A 20,461-nucleotide genomic window follows, 5' to 3' on the forward strand; every position below is an offset into this window, starting at 1 on the left:
TCTCATGAGGTTGTAGACCTCACCTACACCCGAACATACTCTTCAAGGATTCCCTGAGGGACAGGTTTTAGTTTGATTAGTGCCTGAGCCTTTCAATTGGTTCATGGATAGTTCTACCTGGGCCACACTCCCCCTCAGTCCCTTACTACAGCCTTGTCCCAGATGACAGACATACGCTCCTCTACACCATTGGTGCCTTCAGGGATGGCTGTGAAGTTGTCCTTCCCAATGGCTTTCTGGGCAGTGCTAAAGGTAAGTGGGCACTTCCAGAGTGCTGCAGATCCCGGCTGGAAAAAGATAAAGTTGCACATGTTTAGGAGAGATGGCTGAAAAATACTGGGTAACCAAAAATCATGTCTTCATGACTTCATTTGTAATATCTCTATCTCCTACTAAGCTGTGTGATCTTGGCTAACTTTCCTCTCCTCCTTGGGCCGTTACCCATCCCTAAAGTGAGGAAGTAGAATCAGATCATGTCTTCTGTGGCCAATTACAAAGACTCAGATGAAGGCTGGAGAACTGGCTCAGTGGTTATTATCATTCACTCTTGCTACAGAGGATCCAGGTTTGGTCCTCAGCAGTCATATCATCTGGCTCACAACTGGCCCTCACCCCCGCTCCATGCTATCTTATACCTTCTTCTGGCCTCTGATGTCACCTGCACATGCGGTACACACATAAAGATACGCAGGCAAGCATGCACTCCTATGTGTGCACACATATAAACACACATACAAATAGAAACTAAACATGCAAGGACTCAAATGACCAGTGGCCTGATTTTTTAATCTCCCTATAATCGCTGACTAAGTGTCATCATGACAATGCTTTGAGTCCTGAAAAAGAGCTTTTAAATGCCCTGACCATCAGTTGATTAATCTATAAAATGATGCCTCACTCATAAAATTGTTATGAGGGGCAAGAGAGAGCCCAAGCTTGGCCAAGTTAGGCATCAATTGCTAGAACCATCATTCACACTGGAATTGTGTCATCAGTTGAACTGTGAGGTAGAAGAGACAGTTTTCTGTACTCACAACTGCTGGAGAATTTGATGCTGTAGACACTCATCTTCCACTTAGACTAATACTACTACAGCCCACATCCGAGGTGGCCCCAAGATGATCCCACAGAATACATGGCATTCTGACACCAACCTGGCCAGGAGTTGATGTAGTCAGGTGTGGTAGGGTCAGGTATCAGAGGTGGGGATGTCACAAATGCAGCAGATTTGGCCCAGTTCTTACTCCAATAATGAGTTCCATCTATTCCCAGGCTGGCAGTGATGGGCTCGCCAAAGACCACATTTCCTGGAAGAAGTGGATATCAGGTTTGTAAGAGATGTGTAGTGTTCTGTTCCAGCATATCTAATCAGAACCATAACTTTGCTCAAGACTGTGTCTCTGGAGTGAGGCAACTCAGAGGTTCAATTTCTATTCCCAGTTTTATTTTAGGTCTGTTTCTCTATTAAATGTGAACAATGTTTTGAATGACTGGATGAATCAATGTTCACAATAAGAACTCATTAGTTATAAGCTCTGACTGTAAGCCTCACACTTTGAGACAATTTTATGTTTGACAGGAACAAAATAAAACTATTTACTGATTATGTGATTACAGGACACATTAACATGTCAAAGCATTATGACCTAGAACTGAAGACATTGTTTCCACTCCCAAACTTCTGAAAGGACTTAGCATACATGAAAGGTCTGGCCTGTGGTAGATACTCAATAAATACTAATTGTGTGTGTGTGTGTGTGTGTGTGTGTACAAATAATTTGGGAATGTACTTATACATGTGTGTGCATGGGTCTAGAGGCCAGAAGCCAACATTGGATGCCTTCTCTGTCCTCCATTTTACTATTTGGGGCAGTCTCTCACTGAACTGGCAGCTCACTGACTAGACAAGGTAAGCTTGCTAGAAGGGTCCAGGGGTTCTCTTGTCTCCATCCCTTGAGCTATGACTATCAGAGTAGGCCACCATGCCCAGCTTTCGCATGCTTGCATGGCAGATGCTTAACTGATTGAGTCTTCTTTCCTATACTAATTCCTTTCCTGTCTACCCTTTTCCACTGTAGAGGCCCAAAGTCCCAAGTGTGTTTCACGTTGCTGGAGACTGGCAGCTCCTCCTGGTCCAAGGATAAGGTATGACCCTACAGGGTAAAACCCATTCTGTAGAATACAGGCCTCTTACATAGTTTTGTTACTGCTGTTTTATATTTTAATGGTGGTTTTCCTTGACTATGCATTTTTCAATTTGACAAACAGTGTCTCGGAACTGGAGACCCAGTAATATGCAATGCATTAAGATGGAACTGGCCCTTGGGTGCTGTATGAGGCTTATGTTAAACTTTTAAGAAAGAGATAGTGATTCAGAAGGAAATGATTTTCCTTAAAATTGGTTGGCCCATCATTTCTATACATCAGCATCTTGGGAGAAACATATGGTGACAAGCCTTACGCATGTTTTGACTTTCATCTTTTTCTACATTCTGTCTCCAGAGTTTGCACAACCACTTTCAATGACATTTTGTAGCCAGCATTATAAAGAGATTTTACCTTGTTTCAACTTCAATCAATTGTTAACAGTTCACTGGAATAGTAGCTAGGGGAAATTCTAATAATGTGTCTAGTTTCACTAGAAGATATCCATGACTGGTTAGTGGTATCTACTACAGAAAAAAATATGAGACTAGCAATAATTGACATATACATCGCTGTCTTATGGGGTGGTGATAAAAAGATTGACAGAGAAATGAAGAAGTAAGATTCAAGGAAAACACTTGACAATTATGAGAAATGCAACCTTGAGAGGACCAACTGTTCCTTAGGACCACATTTAGAATAGAAGTTGGAGAAGTAACATTCTCAATTATATGGGAATTTGGATACTGATCCACCCAGCTGATTGCATGAATTTCTTCATTCAAAACAGCATGATAATAATGCCCATCACTTTTTAGAATTGTTTGAGAAGTCAGTATTTATAATATTCATGTCAGTGCTTCACTGTATTACACAGTGTGTGTGTGTGTGTGTGTGTGTGTGTGTGTGTGTGTGTGTAGAAGAGACTGGCCCAGGTCCTTGTTCTTTGACACAAGTGCTTTTATAGAGAGGGACACACCCCCACATCCCTGCCAGCCTTAACTTATAACATTTTTTATACTAATTATGAGAACCAGAGGTCTTAAGCAGCATGGGTGAGAGCTGATGAGATCCTTTGGAAATTGAACCAGAACAAATCCACAAGGAAGCCACATTCCATCTCCCTGTTGGTAGTACTCTCAATTCTCCCTGAGAATAGTTACCCAAAGGATGTTCATAGCTTCAGTATCTGCAGCCCCTTATTTTGTCCCAGAATTGCACATCCCCTTATCCCTGGAAGAACAGCTGTGTGAGTCCTCCTTACTAGACAATCTCAAGTCAGAAGGCTAATGGGCAGAAGTTTCTATCCTGAATATGAAGTATTTCACACCTGAAAACACTCCATCATCAGGTGATTCTGAGCACAGAGCTCACATGGGATACACCAGCATAGGGCATGTGAGATTAAGGTACCAGGTGGATAGGGTGAGTGTAGTGGTCTCTCCTGTTCTTCCTTTCTCCCTCCTTTTCCCACTTTTTATCCAGACCTCAGTTCTAGCAAGGAGAATCCGAATGCTTTCCTGGTTCTCCCAATTGCCTCTTACCCAGGGAGTAGGATCATTAACTGCTGAGACATAAAAGAGCAGGTTGTCCATAAACATACTCCAGAACCTCACCACTAGGAAGACATTTGGAAACCTAGAAAGATTCCTCTCCCATTGAAAAAGGGTCCAGAAAGCCGGAGTGCTGAAATACATGGCCAGAAATACCATGGCCAAATACATGAAATACATGGTCTGCCCCTCAGCACCATAGTCACTCTGACATAGATGTTCCTCGGGATCACTTAGCTGATGAATCACTCATCTTAGGTCTCTCTGCTCCCAGATTGTTCAGCACAGGTCAGTAACAAGGTATGATTGCCTAGGGAATCTCCTTTCACAATCAAGCACAGCCCACATCTCTAGTTTCTCTAACACTCTAAGCCCAAGAGCCTATCACTAAGGACAAGGAACAAAATAAATAAATAAAAAACAAATAACAATAAAAATCTTTGAACAAGGAGTTCAAGATATTGCAAGCCCTGGTTAAATTAAAAACAGTGGACAGCACAGCAGAAGGCAGAAAGGCAATGAGGACAGAGCCCTGGATCATGAAGACCACAGTGTAAAAGCCATTCCACTCCTTTCTAAAATAACTTGTTCTGACCTGAATGATCAGGTGGAGTGACCACACCCCTGTGATGGGCTCTCAGGACTGGCCAGATGATGCTGTCTGGCCAGATGATGTCTCTGGACAGCCTTTGGTTCAGAGATGCACACAGTTCCCAGTCAAGATGATCACAAATTCTTAGATGCTTGCTTGAGCCACTTCTAATTGTTCCCTTCAATGGGAATTGAGGACAATAGATGCCCTCTGATATCATCTATTTCAGTCATGGTTAATACTGAATGAGGAACCACCAGGGAGATAAAAAAAAACTAAGGTAATAGTGTATGAGAATGTTAGAGTGATAATGTCATTGCCAAAACTCATCAAGCTAACCATACCTTAAATACAACCAATACTTTATTGTTGATGGCTTGTTTAAGCCAGTTTTGACCTGGATCTTTGACTTTATATTTAGCATAATATTGACTGGGGTGTCTATTTATGAATCTCAGATAATGTGTACTGACAGAGAAAAGATGGAAAGTGAGTAGAAGTATTAAATCTTGGAGAAATTAATTTGTGCTGTTATTTTTATTTCAGGCAAGTTACTTAACCATCCTGAGCTTCACTTACAATTTAGCAGATGGAAAAAACCTTGGAACTCCAGTTGTAGACAGAGCTTCCTAGAGAGCATGGCAAGAAACAGAAGAGATGTGGTTTCTACTACATTGGGCAGCCTGGAGAGGAAGGGAGGACCCACATTGTGCAGTGGGAGATTCAACATCCTGGGAGCACAAATCACCTTTCTTCCTGGCTTGTGTGATGAGATCAGCCACACTCTTGCTCATGACATTGGTGACATAAAAGGGGTAGTAGGTCTGGCTGGCAAAAGTGATGGCACGGAACACAGCCTCAGCTTCCAGCTACAAAAACAAGTCCCAGCAGTCAGTAAAGCAGAGCCCCTCACCCTTTCTAGATCCTGCCTCTACAACAGGTGGTGATAAGGTACTTTGGTGAGGCTAGGAACAAGCCAGGAAGATCTGAAATTACACAGCCTGAATCTGCTTCTGGAATTTATCTACCCTGTTCCATTCCTGGACTTCCCTGTGTCTCTGTCCCTCATCAAAGGAGGAGAATAGCCTAGTGCTGTGTCTAGGGCAGTATCTGTCATTGTACCTTCTCCTCTCCTATAGTTAGCATAAAGGCTGACTCACCCCCACCCTCAAAAGACTCTACTTCCCAATCTCAGGGCAGAGTCTCTGGGAAAGCACAATCCTGTCAACCCCAGCTGAAGGCCATCAGAAAGGCAAGGATATCAAGACATTTCCTGCAGCTATGGGGTCAGCAAAGGGTAATTTCTATGTAGGATTTCTTATTATGGTAATTCCCAAGCTTCACAGCAGCACAGCCACTGTTTTTATTACTGATCTCATTTAGCCTACTCCAACTTTAGAGTTCATGCTTTCAAATATGCCAGCTAAGCCAGCAGCACTTAAACCACGAGGAATACGGATTAGCTGATTAAACAAGTGAGATGTGGGAGAGCCCAGGCTCCCTTGGGTGACTGAGAGTGAATCCTTGTTCTCTTACATACAAGCCAGGTAACCTCAGGTAGACCTCACAGCCTTTCAGTGCTGCTGCTTTCCTGCCTAAATGGGAGAACCAGAGTCCTGACATCTGGAGCCATTGTAAGGATAAAACAACCAATCCCTTTGAGACATTAGTGCCTGGAACACTGGCTGATGGCGTGACTATTGGTCACAGTTTCTGAGCAATGAGAAGTCTACTCTTGCTCAAATCCTGAGCCAGACCAGCTCAGCCTGAAGAAGAGAGAGAGACACTCAATGGCAATTCCTCATTGAATCAGCTGACATTCCTTTTCATATGAATATGACTTTCTGGATTAGCTTGCATAGACCAATACTTGAAAAACAAATATGCCTCAAATGGTTTACAGATGTCTAGTGGAAGCATAATGCAAACCAGTCACACCATGGTGACTGTGGTTCAGTTGACTTGAGGAACTGGTATGCTCCAGAGGGCTTTGGGGTACAGGTAAAGCCCTTTAGGCACCCAGATACTGCACACTGGAGAATATGCTCAGCGCCTGTTGCTATGCTTTCTGAGCAGCATCATTTGAGATATCATCTGGGCTTGGGGGCTTTGAACTGAAAAAGCATAGGCTTTTCTGATACTCACTCCCCCTTCATACCTTTGCTGACCACTTCAGCAGCCCCATGACCTTAGCCCTGGCCCCTTTGATCCTGCTCCTTCCAGCACCAAAGGGTTTTCTGCACTTCAACAACATGACTATCTTTAGAAGGTTACATCACATTTCAAATTTACTCAAAAGAGCTTCTGGAGCTGGAGAGATTTACAGCTAAGTGGCCTTCTTACTAAAAGGGAGAAGGGACTGGGACAGGTTGAGGTGGTGGGGGTGGAACAAGGTTGAAAAACAATCCAAGGAACAAAAATAGGCTTTGCTGTGAAATCCCCTGGCTGTGTCTAAAGGAATCTGTTTAGCCAGCCTATCCCTCCAGAGACCAGCATTTCCAGTTTCACAAACAGTGTTGACCACTGTGGCCAGCTAACACTACATAAGTGATTTTTCAGTCCTTCAAACATGATCAGCCCATGAGTGACCTCTAACTTTTAGATTCTTTACCCATGCAATGCCAGTACCTTGAGTGGGAGGACCATGAATAATATCTGAGATAACACCTGGAGTTAGCACTGTCAGGAATACATCTCTCTTACAAAGTCCCTGGAATCATTAGGGAACATTTTTTTTCCAGGAATGTGGTGTGTAACTGGAATGTTCATCGTTAATTTACAGATAGTATCAACTGGAAGCATCTACTAAGCTGGCCACATTCTACTTCTCCATCTGTATGCACCTGATACAAGTGTATCATTTGGCTTACAAAAATGTATAGCTCCATTGCAATAGGAAACTTTCCCTATACCCATGTTACATTTTAATTCTTGAAAGCTGTAGAAGAGATAAGGGAAGAACTAAAAGTTTATGTTCTCCTTCTTTAGTGGAATTTGCCATACAGGATTAGCTTAATTGACAAAGGGGGCGGGTAGGGGTGGGGGGTTGAGATCATGAAAGGTGGCAGTTCAGAACAAAGCTGCTTTCAGATAGGTGGGCAATTAATTCCAAGCTCTGAGCCCTGTGCCAGCAGCAGTTGCTGACATAAGAGACAAGAATCAATAGGCATATTGAGACTGAAAAGTCCTCCTTCCCACATTGTCAGTGTTTTAAAAGACTCATTGCAATATGAAAAAAAGTGCATAGAATTTCTCTAGAATTTGGCATGATTAGCAAAGACTGAGACACACAGAACACCTACTGCAGCCTGAGTGTAAAGCAACCGAAAGTCAGAGATGAACATCTTTGTTCTACCTTCTAGCCAGAAGAGGTATCTGTGAGAAGTCTCCCAACAATGATAGATTGAATCATAGATTCTATCACATTCTTCCAGCCTCACTTGTGCCTAAACTATGTGTGGATATAGCTCAGGCAGGGCCAAACAGAAACATTCCAACTGTAAAGTGAGTGACACCCTAGGACTGTGACAACAAGTCTCCCAGAAAACACTGTTGAAAACAACACTCACTGCCATCTTGATTTTTTCGCTGCATGCCCTTCCCTCCAACACCCAACAAAACTCACCTCTTCCAGTCTGCTCAAAAAGTGGCCTTCTGGGCCAGTTATCCCCATTTCCAGCATCCGTGCCTGCTCCTAAAATAAGAGAAACAAAGTGGAGAAATTTCTTAGATGACTGCGGCGAACATTTGGGAAAATAATATCTGTATGCTCTGGGCTAAAATGCATTCAAGGGGGAAAAGAATAAAATTTATATGTTGGGCAAATATTTATCTCCCCAATTGGAGCAATACACTCGAATCTTTAAATTTTTCACTGGTTTCTTTTTACTATTATTATTAAAAGGCAGATCATTTGATAAGAGTGTCCATGTTTCATCTACATTACCAGTAAAATGTCACTTCTTCTTCACCTATTTCAGACACTGCTCCCTGGGTAGATCGCCTTGCCTGACTTGCTGGCAGGTTCAATCTTTCCTTTATTTCTATTCAATGAAAGGTTTTGAGCATCTGCTCCATGCTGTTCTCTGATTTAAGTACTTGAATTAAGGCCATGGAGCTTAAGGTTTAGGGCCAGATCCCCCAGCCTCTGGTCACCTGCCTTCTCTATCAAACTCATCTGGGCTCTGTTAGTTCAGGTGCAGACTTCCAACCCTATTCTGGTCTAACCAGACGCTACAGGTTCAAAATTGACAACTCAGATTTTATTATCAGCCTTGCCTCTGGGTTTGTCTATTTTAAATACATGAATAAGATGAATGATTCAGAATTCAAGCACAAATAAAAATCATGCCTCCAGATACTATTACCTGAGTTACTTTGTTGCTAAAATCCTCTTTACAGTATAGGTATGACAGAAAAAACTTCTTCTTCTCATGGCTGATTCCTACTATTTTTATCCCAATGAACAAGATTTATGGAGAAGGAGATGGCTGCTGAACATAGATAGGGGTGGCAGAAGCCCTCGGCTGCTGTTGTCTGCAGTTATACCCTGAAATTATTAAGGCTATCTCCTATCTCAGCCTTGTGCCCTGGGAGAGCCTGGAAAAGCAAGAGAGTTGACAGATGAAACAAGCCTGTCTCAGCTGGTAACTACAAAGCATAGAATTAGTATTAAAAGGATTCTTAAGCCTCTTTTTTTGTGTTGTTAGTAATTCAAATTCAGGGGGATGCTGAGGGAAGTTCCTATATGTGGTGATTAACCTTGATGGTCAGTCTGTTGAGATCCAGGTATCACCTCACAAATCACAGAACACTGATCTTGGTCAGATAGGATTAGTTTATTGAACATTGCCCCAAAACTGATTGGTCAGGGCCTCAGGTCAGACTGGGCAACTGTGACCTTGAGTCAATATCCTATAGGACTCTTTAAGCCTGAAATCTAAAAAGATCTGTGTCAAATTATTCCACCAATCAGGATTTAGAGATAGGGAATTTCCTGAGGAACAAGCCTTTATTTTACATTTATCCTGCTTGCTTGGGGTATTCATCTGAAGCTGGGGACTTGACTTGTCCAGCATTCATGTCATAACAGGATGGACCTTGTCTAAACTTCATGTCTCAACATGCCAACCAGGATGTCTGTTACCCACATACATGTCTCTTTCTGTCAAATGACATATCAGTTCCCAGAGACATCTTCAGAATTTAAACTATATTTGACCCCTACTCAAAAGTCTTATTCTAAATAGGTTTAGTTGTCTCTCTTATGTTGTGGTCCATCCCAGGGGCAGCTTGTAAAGGCAAATACCATAAAAGTTCATTCACAGGTGCAGGATGTGTGGCTTTGTGGTTGGTTCAGGTCCAAGCTTATTGTGGCTAACACTACAAAGCGGTTCTAACTGACTTCTGATGTGATTGGCTTCCAAGAACACCAAAGCACAGAACATCCTAGTGATGGCAGTAACAACATGTGAGAAAGTTTCCTTATGGCATTAATGATAGCACAAAATGGCAAGCTAGACAGGTAACAGTTACCTCTGCCCTAACAGTCTACCCACAATTGATTGAATTTGTGATCACCTAGGAGACTAGATTGGTTGAGGCATACTTCTGAGTGTGTCTAGGGATTAACTGAGGCTGGGCCAAATTGTTCCAGACAAATAAATCAATCAACAGAAAGCCAAGGGCTCAGCACTTGGGAGGCAGAGGCAGGCAGATATCTGAGTTCAAGGCTGTTCTGGTATGTAGGTCTAGTTCCAGGACAGCTAGAGCCACACAGAGAAACCCTGTCTCAGAAAAACAAACCAACCAAACAAATGAACCATTCTCATTGAATGAATTCGGGACATATTTTCTGCCAGGCTCCAGTGAGAGTCCTCCCTTACAAGGCACATAAAAGTTAAAGTTTATAATTAAACATCTTCTGCCCTGTATAAACCATCTTCTGGTCACATGTGTTACCCAGATGAAGCCAGTTTATCAAGGTCAAGGTCACTCTTAACACACTGCTCCCATGAGTACATCATAAAAATAATGATGTCACTCTTCTGGTCACAGCACAGCTGTGGCTTATTCCAATGAGGAAATGACCCTTGCTTTGTTTTTGCTTGGAACATAGTAAATACAGAGTAAATATGTTTTTAAATTTTGTTTATTTTAATTCAAATATGATTACATTACTTCTTCCTTCCAACCCCTCCCATATACCCATCTCTCACTCTCTCTCAGACCTGTTAGCCTGATTTTTAAAATTATAACTGTTACATATATGTAACAGCAAAAACATATAAGCAACCTGTGGAGTCTTTTTGGAGGGGCTTGTATGCACATAATTTCAGTGATAACTAATTTGTATTAGATAACTAGTCACTGACTCATCCTGGGAAAGGCTAATTCTCATTTGTTTTCAATAGTGATTTGTGGCCTGTAATTCTTTGCCTAGGGGTGAGGCCCCATGAGATTTTGTTCTTCTAGATTATCATATTAATTAGGGTTCTTGCCTGGGTTCTGCTTTGATAGCTATAAGGTGGTGTTAACATGGGTGAAGTTTCCCAGTTGTTTCTGGGAGACACAGGCTCACAGCTGACTTCCTAGTCCTGTGGTTCTTACAAGCTTTCTGATTCCTCTAATGGTCCTTGAGGGTTAGAGGAGCTCTGTTGTAGGTGTATCCATTGAGTCAGAACCTCTCTGTGTTTGACCCAGTTTAATTTTCCATGATTGTCTCTGTCCACTGCAAAGGGAAGCTTCTATAATGAGGAGTGGGAGATACATTTCTCAGTGGGTTTAAGGACATTTCTCAGTGTGTCATTTAAGAAAGGTCAGCCTAGCTTGGCAACTTGAAAATTGTCCTTGTTTGTACCCAAAGGATATTTCATTTTGCTTTTTTTGCAGAAGCAGAGCAGGAAAACTCTGAGCGGAGCAGCTGCCTTCATTTAGATGACATGATATAATCTTCAGCTCAAGATTAATCTAATAAATACACACTAGAAACACATCCAAATGGGAAAATGCCCCAATTCTTCTTCCTTATGGAGAACAGATCTTTCCAAAATCAGAAAGAGGTGGAATGAAGTGGAAGCCATGGAGCATCTGCACTGAGGAGCCACAGAGGGGACAATTCTCCAACCAAGCAATGACACTACAGGCCCTATAGTATCTACAGGCCTGAAATACAAGGAGGAGTTTGGATTCCATGGCAACAGAGGAAGAGCTGGGGTCACTGGCTGCAGGGCTGAACACATGGAAAGAGGGGAGGGTTTACAGTTCTATCACCCATGGGTTCATCAGGCAAACAGGGTGATTTACCTCGATGTGAAAAGATTTGATTAAATTTGGGGGTGGGAGAGACATGGAATGAAAGCTTATCACTGCACTAATTGGCTTTCTTGGTCATAAGGCAGAGGGATTTGCATATTTAGCTCAACTCCTCCACTCTCAAGATACTGCTGAGTTTTCATCTTAACCATTCTGACTGGTGTGAGGTGGAATCTCAGGGTTGTTTTGATGTGCATTTCCCTGATGATTAATGATGTTGAACATTTTTCAGGTGCTTCTCAGCCATTCGGTATTCCTCAGGTGAGAATTCTTTGTTTAGCTCTGAGCACCATTTTTATTGGGGTTATTTGATTTTCTGGAGTCAACCTTCTTGAGTTCTTTATATATATTGGATATTAGTCCCTTATCTGATTTAGGATAGGTAAAGATCCTTTCCCAATCTGTTGGTGATCTTTTTGTCTTATTGACGGTGTCTTTTGCCTTGCAGAAGCTTTGCAATTTTGTGAGGTCCCATTTGTAGATTCTGGATCTTACAGCACAAGCCTTTGCTGTTCTACTCAGGAATTTTTCCACTGAACCCATATCTTTGAGGGTTTTCTCTATGTTCTCCTCAATAAGTTTCAGTGTTTCTGGTTTTATGTGGAGTTCCTTAATCCACTTAGATTTGTCCTTAGTAAAAGAAGATAGGAATGGATCAATTTGAATTCTTCTACATGATAAGGGCCAGTTGTGCCAGCACCATTTGTTGAAGATGCTATCTTTTTTCCACTGGATGGTTTTTGCTCCCTTGTCAAAGATCAAGTGACCATAGGTGTGTGGGTTCATTTCTGGGTCTTCAATTCTATTCCATTGGTCTACTTGTCTGTCACTATACCAGTACCATGCAGTTTTTATCACAATTGCTCTATAGTACAGCTTTAGGTCAGGCATGGTGATTCCACCAGAGGTTCTTTTATCCTTGAGAAGAGTTTTTGCTATCCTAGGTTTTTTGTTATTCCAGACCAATATGCTGATTGCCCTTTCTAATTCATTTAAGAATTGAATTGGAGTTTTGTTGGGGATTGCATTGAATCTGTAGATTGCTTTTGGCAAGATAGCCATTTTTACTATATTGATCCTGCCAATCCATGAGTATGGGAGTTATTTCCATCTTCTGAGATCTTCTTTAATTTCTTTCTTCAGAGACTTGAAGTTCTTATCATACAGATCTTTCACTTCCTTAGTTAGAGTCATGCCAAGGTATTTTATTTTATTTGTGACTATTGAGAAGGGTGTTGTTTCCCTAATTTCTTCCTCAGCCTCTTTATTCTTTGTGTACAGCAAGGCCATTGACTAGTTTGAGTTAATTTTATATCCAGCTACTTCACTGAAGCTGTTTATCAGGCTTAAGAGTTCTCTGGTGGAATTTTTAGGGTCACTTATATATACTATCATATCATCTGCAAAACGTGATGTTTTGACTTCCTCCTTTCCAATTTGTATCCCCTTGATCTCCTCTTGTAGCCGAATTGCTCTGGTTAGGACTTCAAGTACAATGTTGAATAGGTAGTTTAGTGGGATTGCTTCCAGCTTCTCACCATTTACTTTGATGTTGGCTATTGGTTTGCTGTACATTGCTTTTATTTCTTTATTTAATTTAAATGGGCATGATGATGACATTTTAAAAGTTTGGAGGTTAGCCAGGTAGAGTGGCATACACATTTAATCCTAGCACATGGGAGACATCAGCAGGCAGATCTATCTCTGTGAGTTCAAGGGCAGTCTAAACTAGGTAGTGAAAAATGGAAGAGGTCAAACTGTTTTTTTCTAATATAGCCTGGTTCCTTAGACTGTCCATTCCTCTCCTTGTTTGCTTTTGTTTTCATGATTTGCTCTACCTTTTTCTGCAGTTGTTGTTTCTGGTGTTTGTTGTTCTTTTTCACACAGACTGGGGAGGCTTTTTTTTGCAGTTGTTGTTTCTGGTGTTTGTTGTTCTTTTTCACACAGACTGGGGAGGTTCAAGTGTTTATTCCACGGCTTTTTTTTTTTTCTAAGTCAGGGTGTCCCTATGCAGCTATGTCTGGCCTGGAACTAACAACTTGTTTTTCTTTCATAATACTAAGAAATTCATTGTTGAAAGGGGTAGGCTACTCCTGGACTAGGATGGCACTCCAGGGCTTCCCCAAAAATGTTAGGCAAAGGTGTTTTGGGCACTCACAAGGGTACATTTGAGAATTTGTAGTCTCTGATTTCTCCTATACTTGGATCTTCTAGTCTTAAACCAACGGTGCACTTCAGATTCTCCCAGATACAGTTGCCTTGCAAGGCCCTTCACATCAGGGTACTGAATTACTTGAAAAACACTCTCCAATTTGCTCAGCTGCCAGGGGGTGAGACCTCTGCGGATCCGTGGTCGAGTGCGCCTAGGCTGAGGCTGAAGCTGAGGCTGTGGCTGTGGCTGGAGAACTCCAGCACCTAAGGTCTCCCATCCCTCCAATTGTAGCTGACTCAGACTTTGACAGCTCCCTTGGCTTGAGAAGTCAACATCACCCACAAGGTAGAAATTCAAGCTGTCTATGAGGTTCATATCACCTGGTTGGTCCAGGATGCCCTGATACTTGGGGTTGTCCAGGAAGTCTTGAGCACATTCATGTAAAACGCTGTTCTCTTCTGCATCTCTTACCTCTTGATCATCCTCAAGTTCCTCCTGAATCACAGGGACCTCCAAGCTGTCCATGAGGTTCATATCTCCTTGTTCGTTCAGGATATCCTGATTCTCAGGGTTGTCCACGAAGTCTAGAGCACTTTCATGGAAAACGCTGTTCCCTTCTGCATCATTTACCTCTTGTTTATCCTCAATTTCCACCTGAATCCCAGGGTCCTCCAAGCTGACCATGAGGTTCATATCACCTGGTTGGTTCAGGATGCCCTGGTATTCGGGGTTGTCCATGAAGTCTCCAGCATATTCATGGAAAATGCTGTTCTCTTCTGAATCTCTTACTGCTTGCTCATCTTCAATTTCCACCTGAATCACAGGGTCCTCCAAGCTGTGCATGAGGTAAATATCACCTGCATGGTTAGGGATGCCCTGATACTCTTGGTTGTCCATGAAGTCTAGAGCACATTCCTGGAAAACGCTGTTCTCCTTTGAATCTCTTACTGGTTGCTCATCCTCAATTTCCACCTGAATCACAGGGTCCTCCAAGCTGTCCATTAGGTAAATATCACCTGGTTGGTTCAGGATGCCCTGATACTCTGGTTTGTCCATGAAGTCTTGAGCACATTCCTGGAAAAAGCTGTTCTCTACTGAATCTCTTACTGGTTGCTCATCCTCAATTTCCACCTGAATCCCAGGGTCCTCCAAGTTGACCATGATGTTCATATCACCTGGTTGGTTCAGGATGGCTTGGTACTCGGGGTTGTCCACGAACTCTCGAGCATATTCATGGAAAACGCTGTTCTCTTCTACATCTCTTACTTCTTGCTCATCCTCAATTTTCACCTGAATCACAGGGTCCTCCAAGCTATGCATGAGGTTAATATCACCTGTTTGGTTCAGTATGCCCTGATACTCGGGGTTGTCCATGAAGTCTAGAGCACATTCCTGGAAAATGCTGTTCTCCTTTGAATCTCTTACTGGTTGCTCATCCTCAATTTCCACCTGAATCCCAGGGTCCTCCAAGTTGACCATGATGTTCATATCACCTGGTTGGTTCAGGATGTCTTGGTACTCGGGGTTGTCCATGAACTCTCGAGTATATTCATGGAAAACGCTGTTCTCTTCTACATCTCTTACTTCTTGCTCATCCTCAATTTCCACCTGAATCCCAGGGTCCTCCAAGTTGACCATGATGTTCATATCACCTGGTTGGTTCAGGATGCCTTGGTACTCGGGGTTGTCCATGAACTCTCGAGCATATTCATGGAAAACGCTGTTCTCTTCTACATCTCTTACTTCTTGCTCATCCTCAATTTCCACCTGAATCCCAGGGTCCTCCAAGCTGTGCATGAGGTACATATCACCTGCATGGTTAGGGATGCCCTGATACTCATGGTTGTCCATGAAGTCTAGAGCACATTCCTGGAAAACGCTGTTCTCCTCTGAATCTCTTACTGGTTGCTCATCCTCAATTTCCACCTGAATCCCAGGGTTCTCCAAGCTGTACATGAGGTAAATATCACCTGGTTGGTTCAGGATGCCCTGATACTCCGGTTTGTCCATGATGTCTTGAGCACATTCCTGGAAAAAGCTGTTCTCTTCTGCATCTCTTACCTCTTTATCATCTTCAATTTCCACCTGAATCCCAGGGTCTTCCAAGCTGTCCATGAGGTTAATATCACCTGTTTGGTTCAGTATGCCCTGATACTCGGAGTTGTCCATGAAGTCTAGAGCACATTCCTGGAATATGCAGTTCTTTTCTGCATCACTTACCTCTTGATAATGTTCAATTTCCACCTGAATCACAGTTTCTTCCAAGCTGTCCATGAGGTAAATATCACCTGGTTGGTTCTGGATGCCCTGATACTCCGGGTTGTACACAAAGTCTCCAGCACATTCATCAAAAACGCTGTTCTCTTCTGCATCTCTTACCTCTTGATCATCTTCAATTTCTACCTCAATCACAGGGTCCTCCATGTTGTAGAAATTTGACTTATAGTTATGGCTTGTGTGTTCCATTCCTTGAACTCTGTAGAAGTAGGCTTGAGCTCACGAATAAGGAGGTGGTTAGCTTAGTCCAACAGTCAGTGTCTGTCTTACTCCGAAGACGCTGGCAATCCCAGAGTTGTTCAGTGCACAAATCTGGACAGGTTCAATCTGGTGCCGAAGGCTGAAAGGAATCCAGTTGTGCTATGTTGTGCAGTCTTCCAACTTTGTGGAACTCGCAAAGATCTTGGTCTTACTTTCCTGTGTAGGAGCTCCGACCAGCAAGACAAGGTAACTTGCCAGCAAGACTGAGGGCAAGTGGCCAAAAAGCGAAATTCCCCTTCTAGAGCAGCCTTTTATCTGGGTTGTGCCTAAAGGCTCCGCCCACATTTAGGGAGGGTCTCATGTCAGGTGGTGAGTGCAGAAAAGTAGCACACACCTTTAATCCCTGCATTCCGAAGGTATGGGGCAAGAGGATCTCTTGAGTTCCATGGGGACCAGCATAGTGTATATAGAAAGTTCCAGACCAGCCAGAGCTAGTTAGTAAGATGCTGTCTCAGAAGGGGGATGGGTATGCAGTGAGGAGAAGATTAAGAGGTAAGGGAGGAGGCAAAGGGATTGGGAGGAGGGAGGTTCCAAAACAGAGAGGGAGGGGGTGGGGCTGTGCATGGATTTGCTCAGGAATTTGTTTTTGTTGATTTCAGATGCAATTAAAAGGACAACCAAGACCACAGCCACTCTCTTCTTTCTAATCCAATCAAACGTTTCTAGATGTAAACTCTTTTAGGGACAGAAGACTTACTTAACAGGTCACTTTTAGACATTCCTGTCTTCACTTCATAACTAAATAAATATCTAAGTTGAAGTTGCTGCCTCAAAATTAAAAACAAGTGCAAAATACCGCAGATAAACTATAAACATAAGCTATACATGTAGTAACAGGATTTATGATGACATTAATCTGAAGATTCCTTTTCTTTGTTTGGATGTGTTTTAGTTTTCTGAAACAGGGTCTTACTATATAGCTTTAGTTGTCTTGGAACTCACAGTACCTACCTTTCTTCTGCCTCCTTAGTGATGGGATTAAAGGTATACACTACTACCTGACATTGAAAATTAAGACTTGTTTTTGTGTTTTGTTTTGATTTTGAGACAGTCCTTTTCTGTGTAGTCCTGGATGTTCTTAAACTGGATTTTTAGGCCAGACTAGCCTCAAACTCAGAGAACCTACTGCATCTGCCCCCAGAGGGCTGGGATTGTGATTAAAGGCATTTGTCACCACTGCCTGGCTGAAGATCAATTCTTCAAGAACTGAGGCATAGTGCTTTGAGCAAAGAATAAAAAGCTTGCTATCACATCTAATTACCTTGAACATTTGATGATCCCCCTGTCTCTGCAGCCACAATGTTGGAATTAAATTCTGAGCCCAGAGCTGTAAGCTTCTTTGAGTATGGATTATGTCTTTAGCAATGTGTTTATGTTAACAGAGTCATGAACACATGGGGGTATTCAAGTCATGCCAAAGAGAGGATATGGATGGTATGTAGACCCATGCTCACACAGAATGCTCACTCCATGCAGTTACCTGGGCAATGATATCTCCATTCTCGGCATGAACTTGAGCAATGGCCCCCAGCTCCCAGGCAGGTGAAGATCTCATAGAGCTAAAACACACATGAACAGCATCATAGGCTCCTTTAGCAGCTTGACATAAAAGGCAGTTTCTAAAGCCAGGACTAAAACTGGCTTAAAACAGAGAGGAATGTAGTCCAAAAGACATTTTAGGAGGCTTTGTCTCTATAAAAAATTTGTCAGGAATTACATACAGACCAGACCAATATCTTAGAAGCATTCTCTCAGTCATCCAGATCTAATGGTGTAATTTTCCATTGATCTTAGACATGGTACCAGAATTCTTTTCAATAAGTGCTCCAACAGCTCTCAAGAGCCTGGTCAAAGCCAAAGCATGTATTCAAATTCTTACCCTGAGCCTTTCAAGACAAAATTACCCTTACTCTCCACCAAGAATTCAAGAGTTCTTATTGCTTGCATTTCCCACGATTGTTTCAGATCTATCAAAACTCATGAACATCCATGATTTTCCAGGAAAGGCAAAGTGGTACAACTATGACAGCCAAGTGGGTACAACTGGAAGGAAGCTCACCTGATTCTATAAGGCAAAGACACCCACCTTTTCACCAGGTTTGTAAGAGTTTTTGAGACAACAGCTTTCCCTTATTCAAGCATCCCTCTGCATTGATATAGGCACCCAACCCATAAACTTCTTTAAAATGAAGTATTACTACAAAGTCTTCAACATACAACCTGGCACAGTGACCTCCCACAGGTAACCACAGAGACTCATGTCCCAATGGCCAGGGTCATTAGCAACAATAGGAAATCCACTCAGACCATCCAAACCACACAGCCAAATGGGTTGTTACATCTGTGTTGGACACTTGATATAAATCCTTGTAGGCCATGTAAACCATGAAGGAGTTAATGTCTGCCAGACAAGAACACAAAAATGTCAGGAAGAAGACAATATTAATTATAACTACCAACTTCTCATGTTTATCACACACACACACACACACACACACACACACACACACACATTTGTGCCCTGAGTACATGACCTAAGTGCCTGTCCACAAGAAGTGAAGACATTTAGAATGTTTTTATCTTATCATGCCCTTTCATGTTCTGTAAAATCCATAGTTTGTAAGTGGTGTCTTGATAGAATGGTGTCTCCCATTAGCATCTTTTGCTAACCCCAACTCCCAGCTTGCAGAGTTTAGAAGATCAATAATTGATATTGTTTGAGTTAGCAGATACCAAGAAGTTGCACTAACATACCAGCTGCGCATAGACACCAGAGGTCCTAGAACATGAATGTACCAACACATTGCAATCACCTGGGAGTACTTACCTTCTGGGCTTCTGTTTCCCTTGCTTGTAAATTGGGAAATAACTCCCCCCTCATAAAGAAGTAATTCACCATTAAAGGAGCTAATGCTTTAAAAGCTTTTGTCCCTGTGAGGCAAGCATATGTTCTCCATGGGATGCGAGTATTTCACTATTTGGTGACTGACTATTATATACTAGGCTGCAGGCTGCTGTGCCTAAGAGGAGCAAGAAGACAATAAAATTAACCTTAAAACTACTTCTGGGGTAGGTCTGGAGATGGGACAAGCTTCTAATTCTATTATTCGGTAGGCAGATTGCTATGCATTTTCCTTGCTATCCCTTGGTACACCCCATAAGTTTTGCCAGTAAGCTGGGCTACATAAAAAGTATCTGGCCACCCAGTAAGGCTTTGTATCAGAATAAAATAAAGGCCAAATCTCTGAAAGGCCTATATCCTCCTTAAAATCTTTTTCTAAGTGATATATGGCATGTACTTACATGATACATTATTTTCTGTCCTGGAACCTATACTTTTTAGTACAAACATACATAGCACATGGACACATGCATTCACACATACATAGGACATATGCACATTTTTTTCTGGTATACTATTTCCCCTTCATTCTCTACAATTTGTTTAAAGAATAAACCAGGTGGTAGTGGCACATGACTTTAATCCCACCACTCAGAAGGCAATGGCTGGCAATAATCTGTGAGTCCAAGGTCAGTGTGGTCTACAGAGCAAGATCCAGGACAGTCAAAGCTCCAGAGAAATCCTATCTCATAAAGAAAAAATCTAGTGTTTCATCTAAAAATACCATGACTTTTATAATAAAAGGGTGTAGGGTGGTTGGAGAGGAATGCCTCCCATAGGCTGGATTATTTGAATGCTCACTAGGGAGTGGAAATACTTCACTGGGATTCAGGTTCAGCCTTGTTGGATTTAGTATGTATGGCCTTTAGAAGGAAATTTGTCAATGGGGGTGAGGTTTGGAATTTCAAATACAAGATGCAGTGTCTTTCTCTCTTCCTACTACCTACTGATCCAATCACCTAACTATCAGCGACCTGTCCAGCCCCATGTCTGTCGGTGTGGTGCCATACTTTCCAGCATGCTGAAAAGGAAGCAGACCTCTGAAACTGTAAGCTTGCCTCAAGGAAATGTTTCATTTTTATGAGTTGCTGTGCTTATGGTGTGTTCACAGCAAAGGAATATTGACTAAGACACTCAGTTTGAAGAATTACTCTTTCACACAGTGCTATCTAAATTTCAAATGTAGACACAAAATATAGATATAAAACCTGGCTTCAGTGAGTTGACAGAATGGACAGATCACAATTTGTGCCTTGAATCTGTGC

At 42.2% G+C, this 20,461-nt stretch overlaps 1 pseudogene; it reads right to left on the minus strand.

Annotated features, from left to right (window-relative positions):
• Positions 1 to 134: 134 nt before the first annotated feature.
• Positions 135 to 20,216, minus strand: LOC147000277 (dihydropyrimidinase-related protein 3-like; annotated as a pseudogene).
• Between the last annotated feature and the right edge of the window lie 245 nt (positions 20,217 to 20,461).

The sequence above is a fragment of the Mus caroli genome, unplaced genomic scaffold (genome assembly GCF_978045245.1).
Source record: "Mus caroli unplaced genomic scaffold, Mus_caroli_1 scaffold_19, whole genome shotgun sequence".
NCBI lineage: Eukaryota > Metazoa > Chordata > Mammalia > Rodentia > Muridae > Mus > Mus caroli.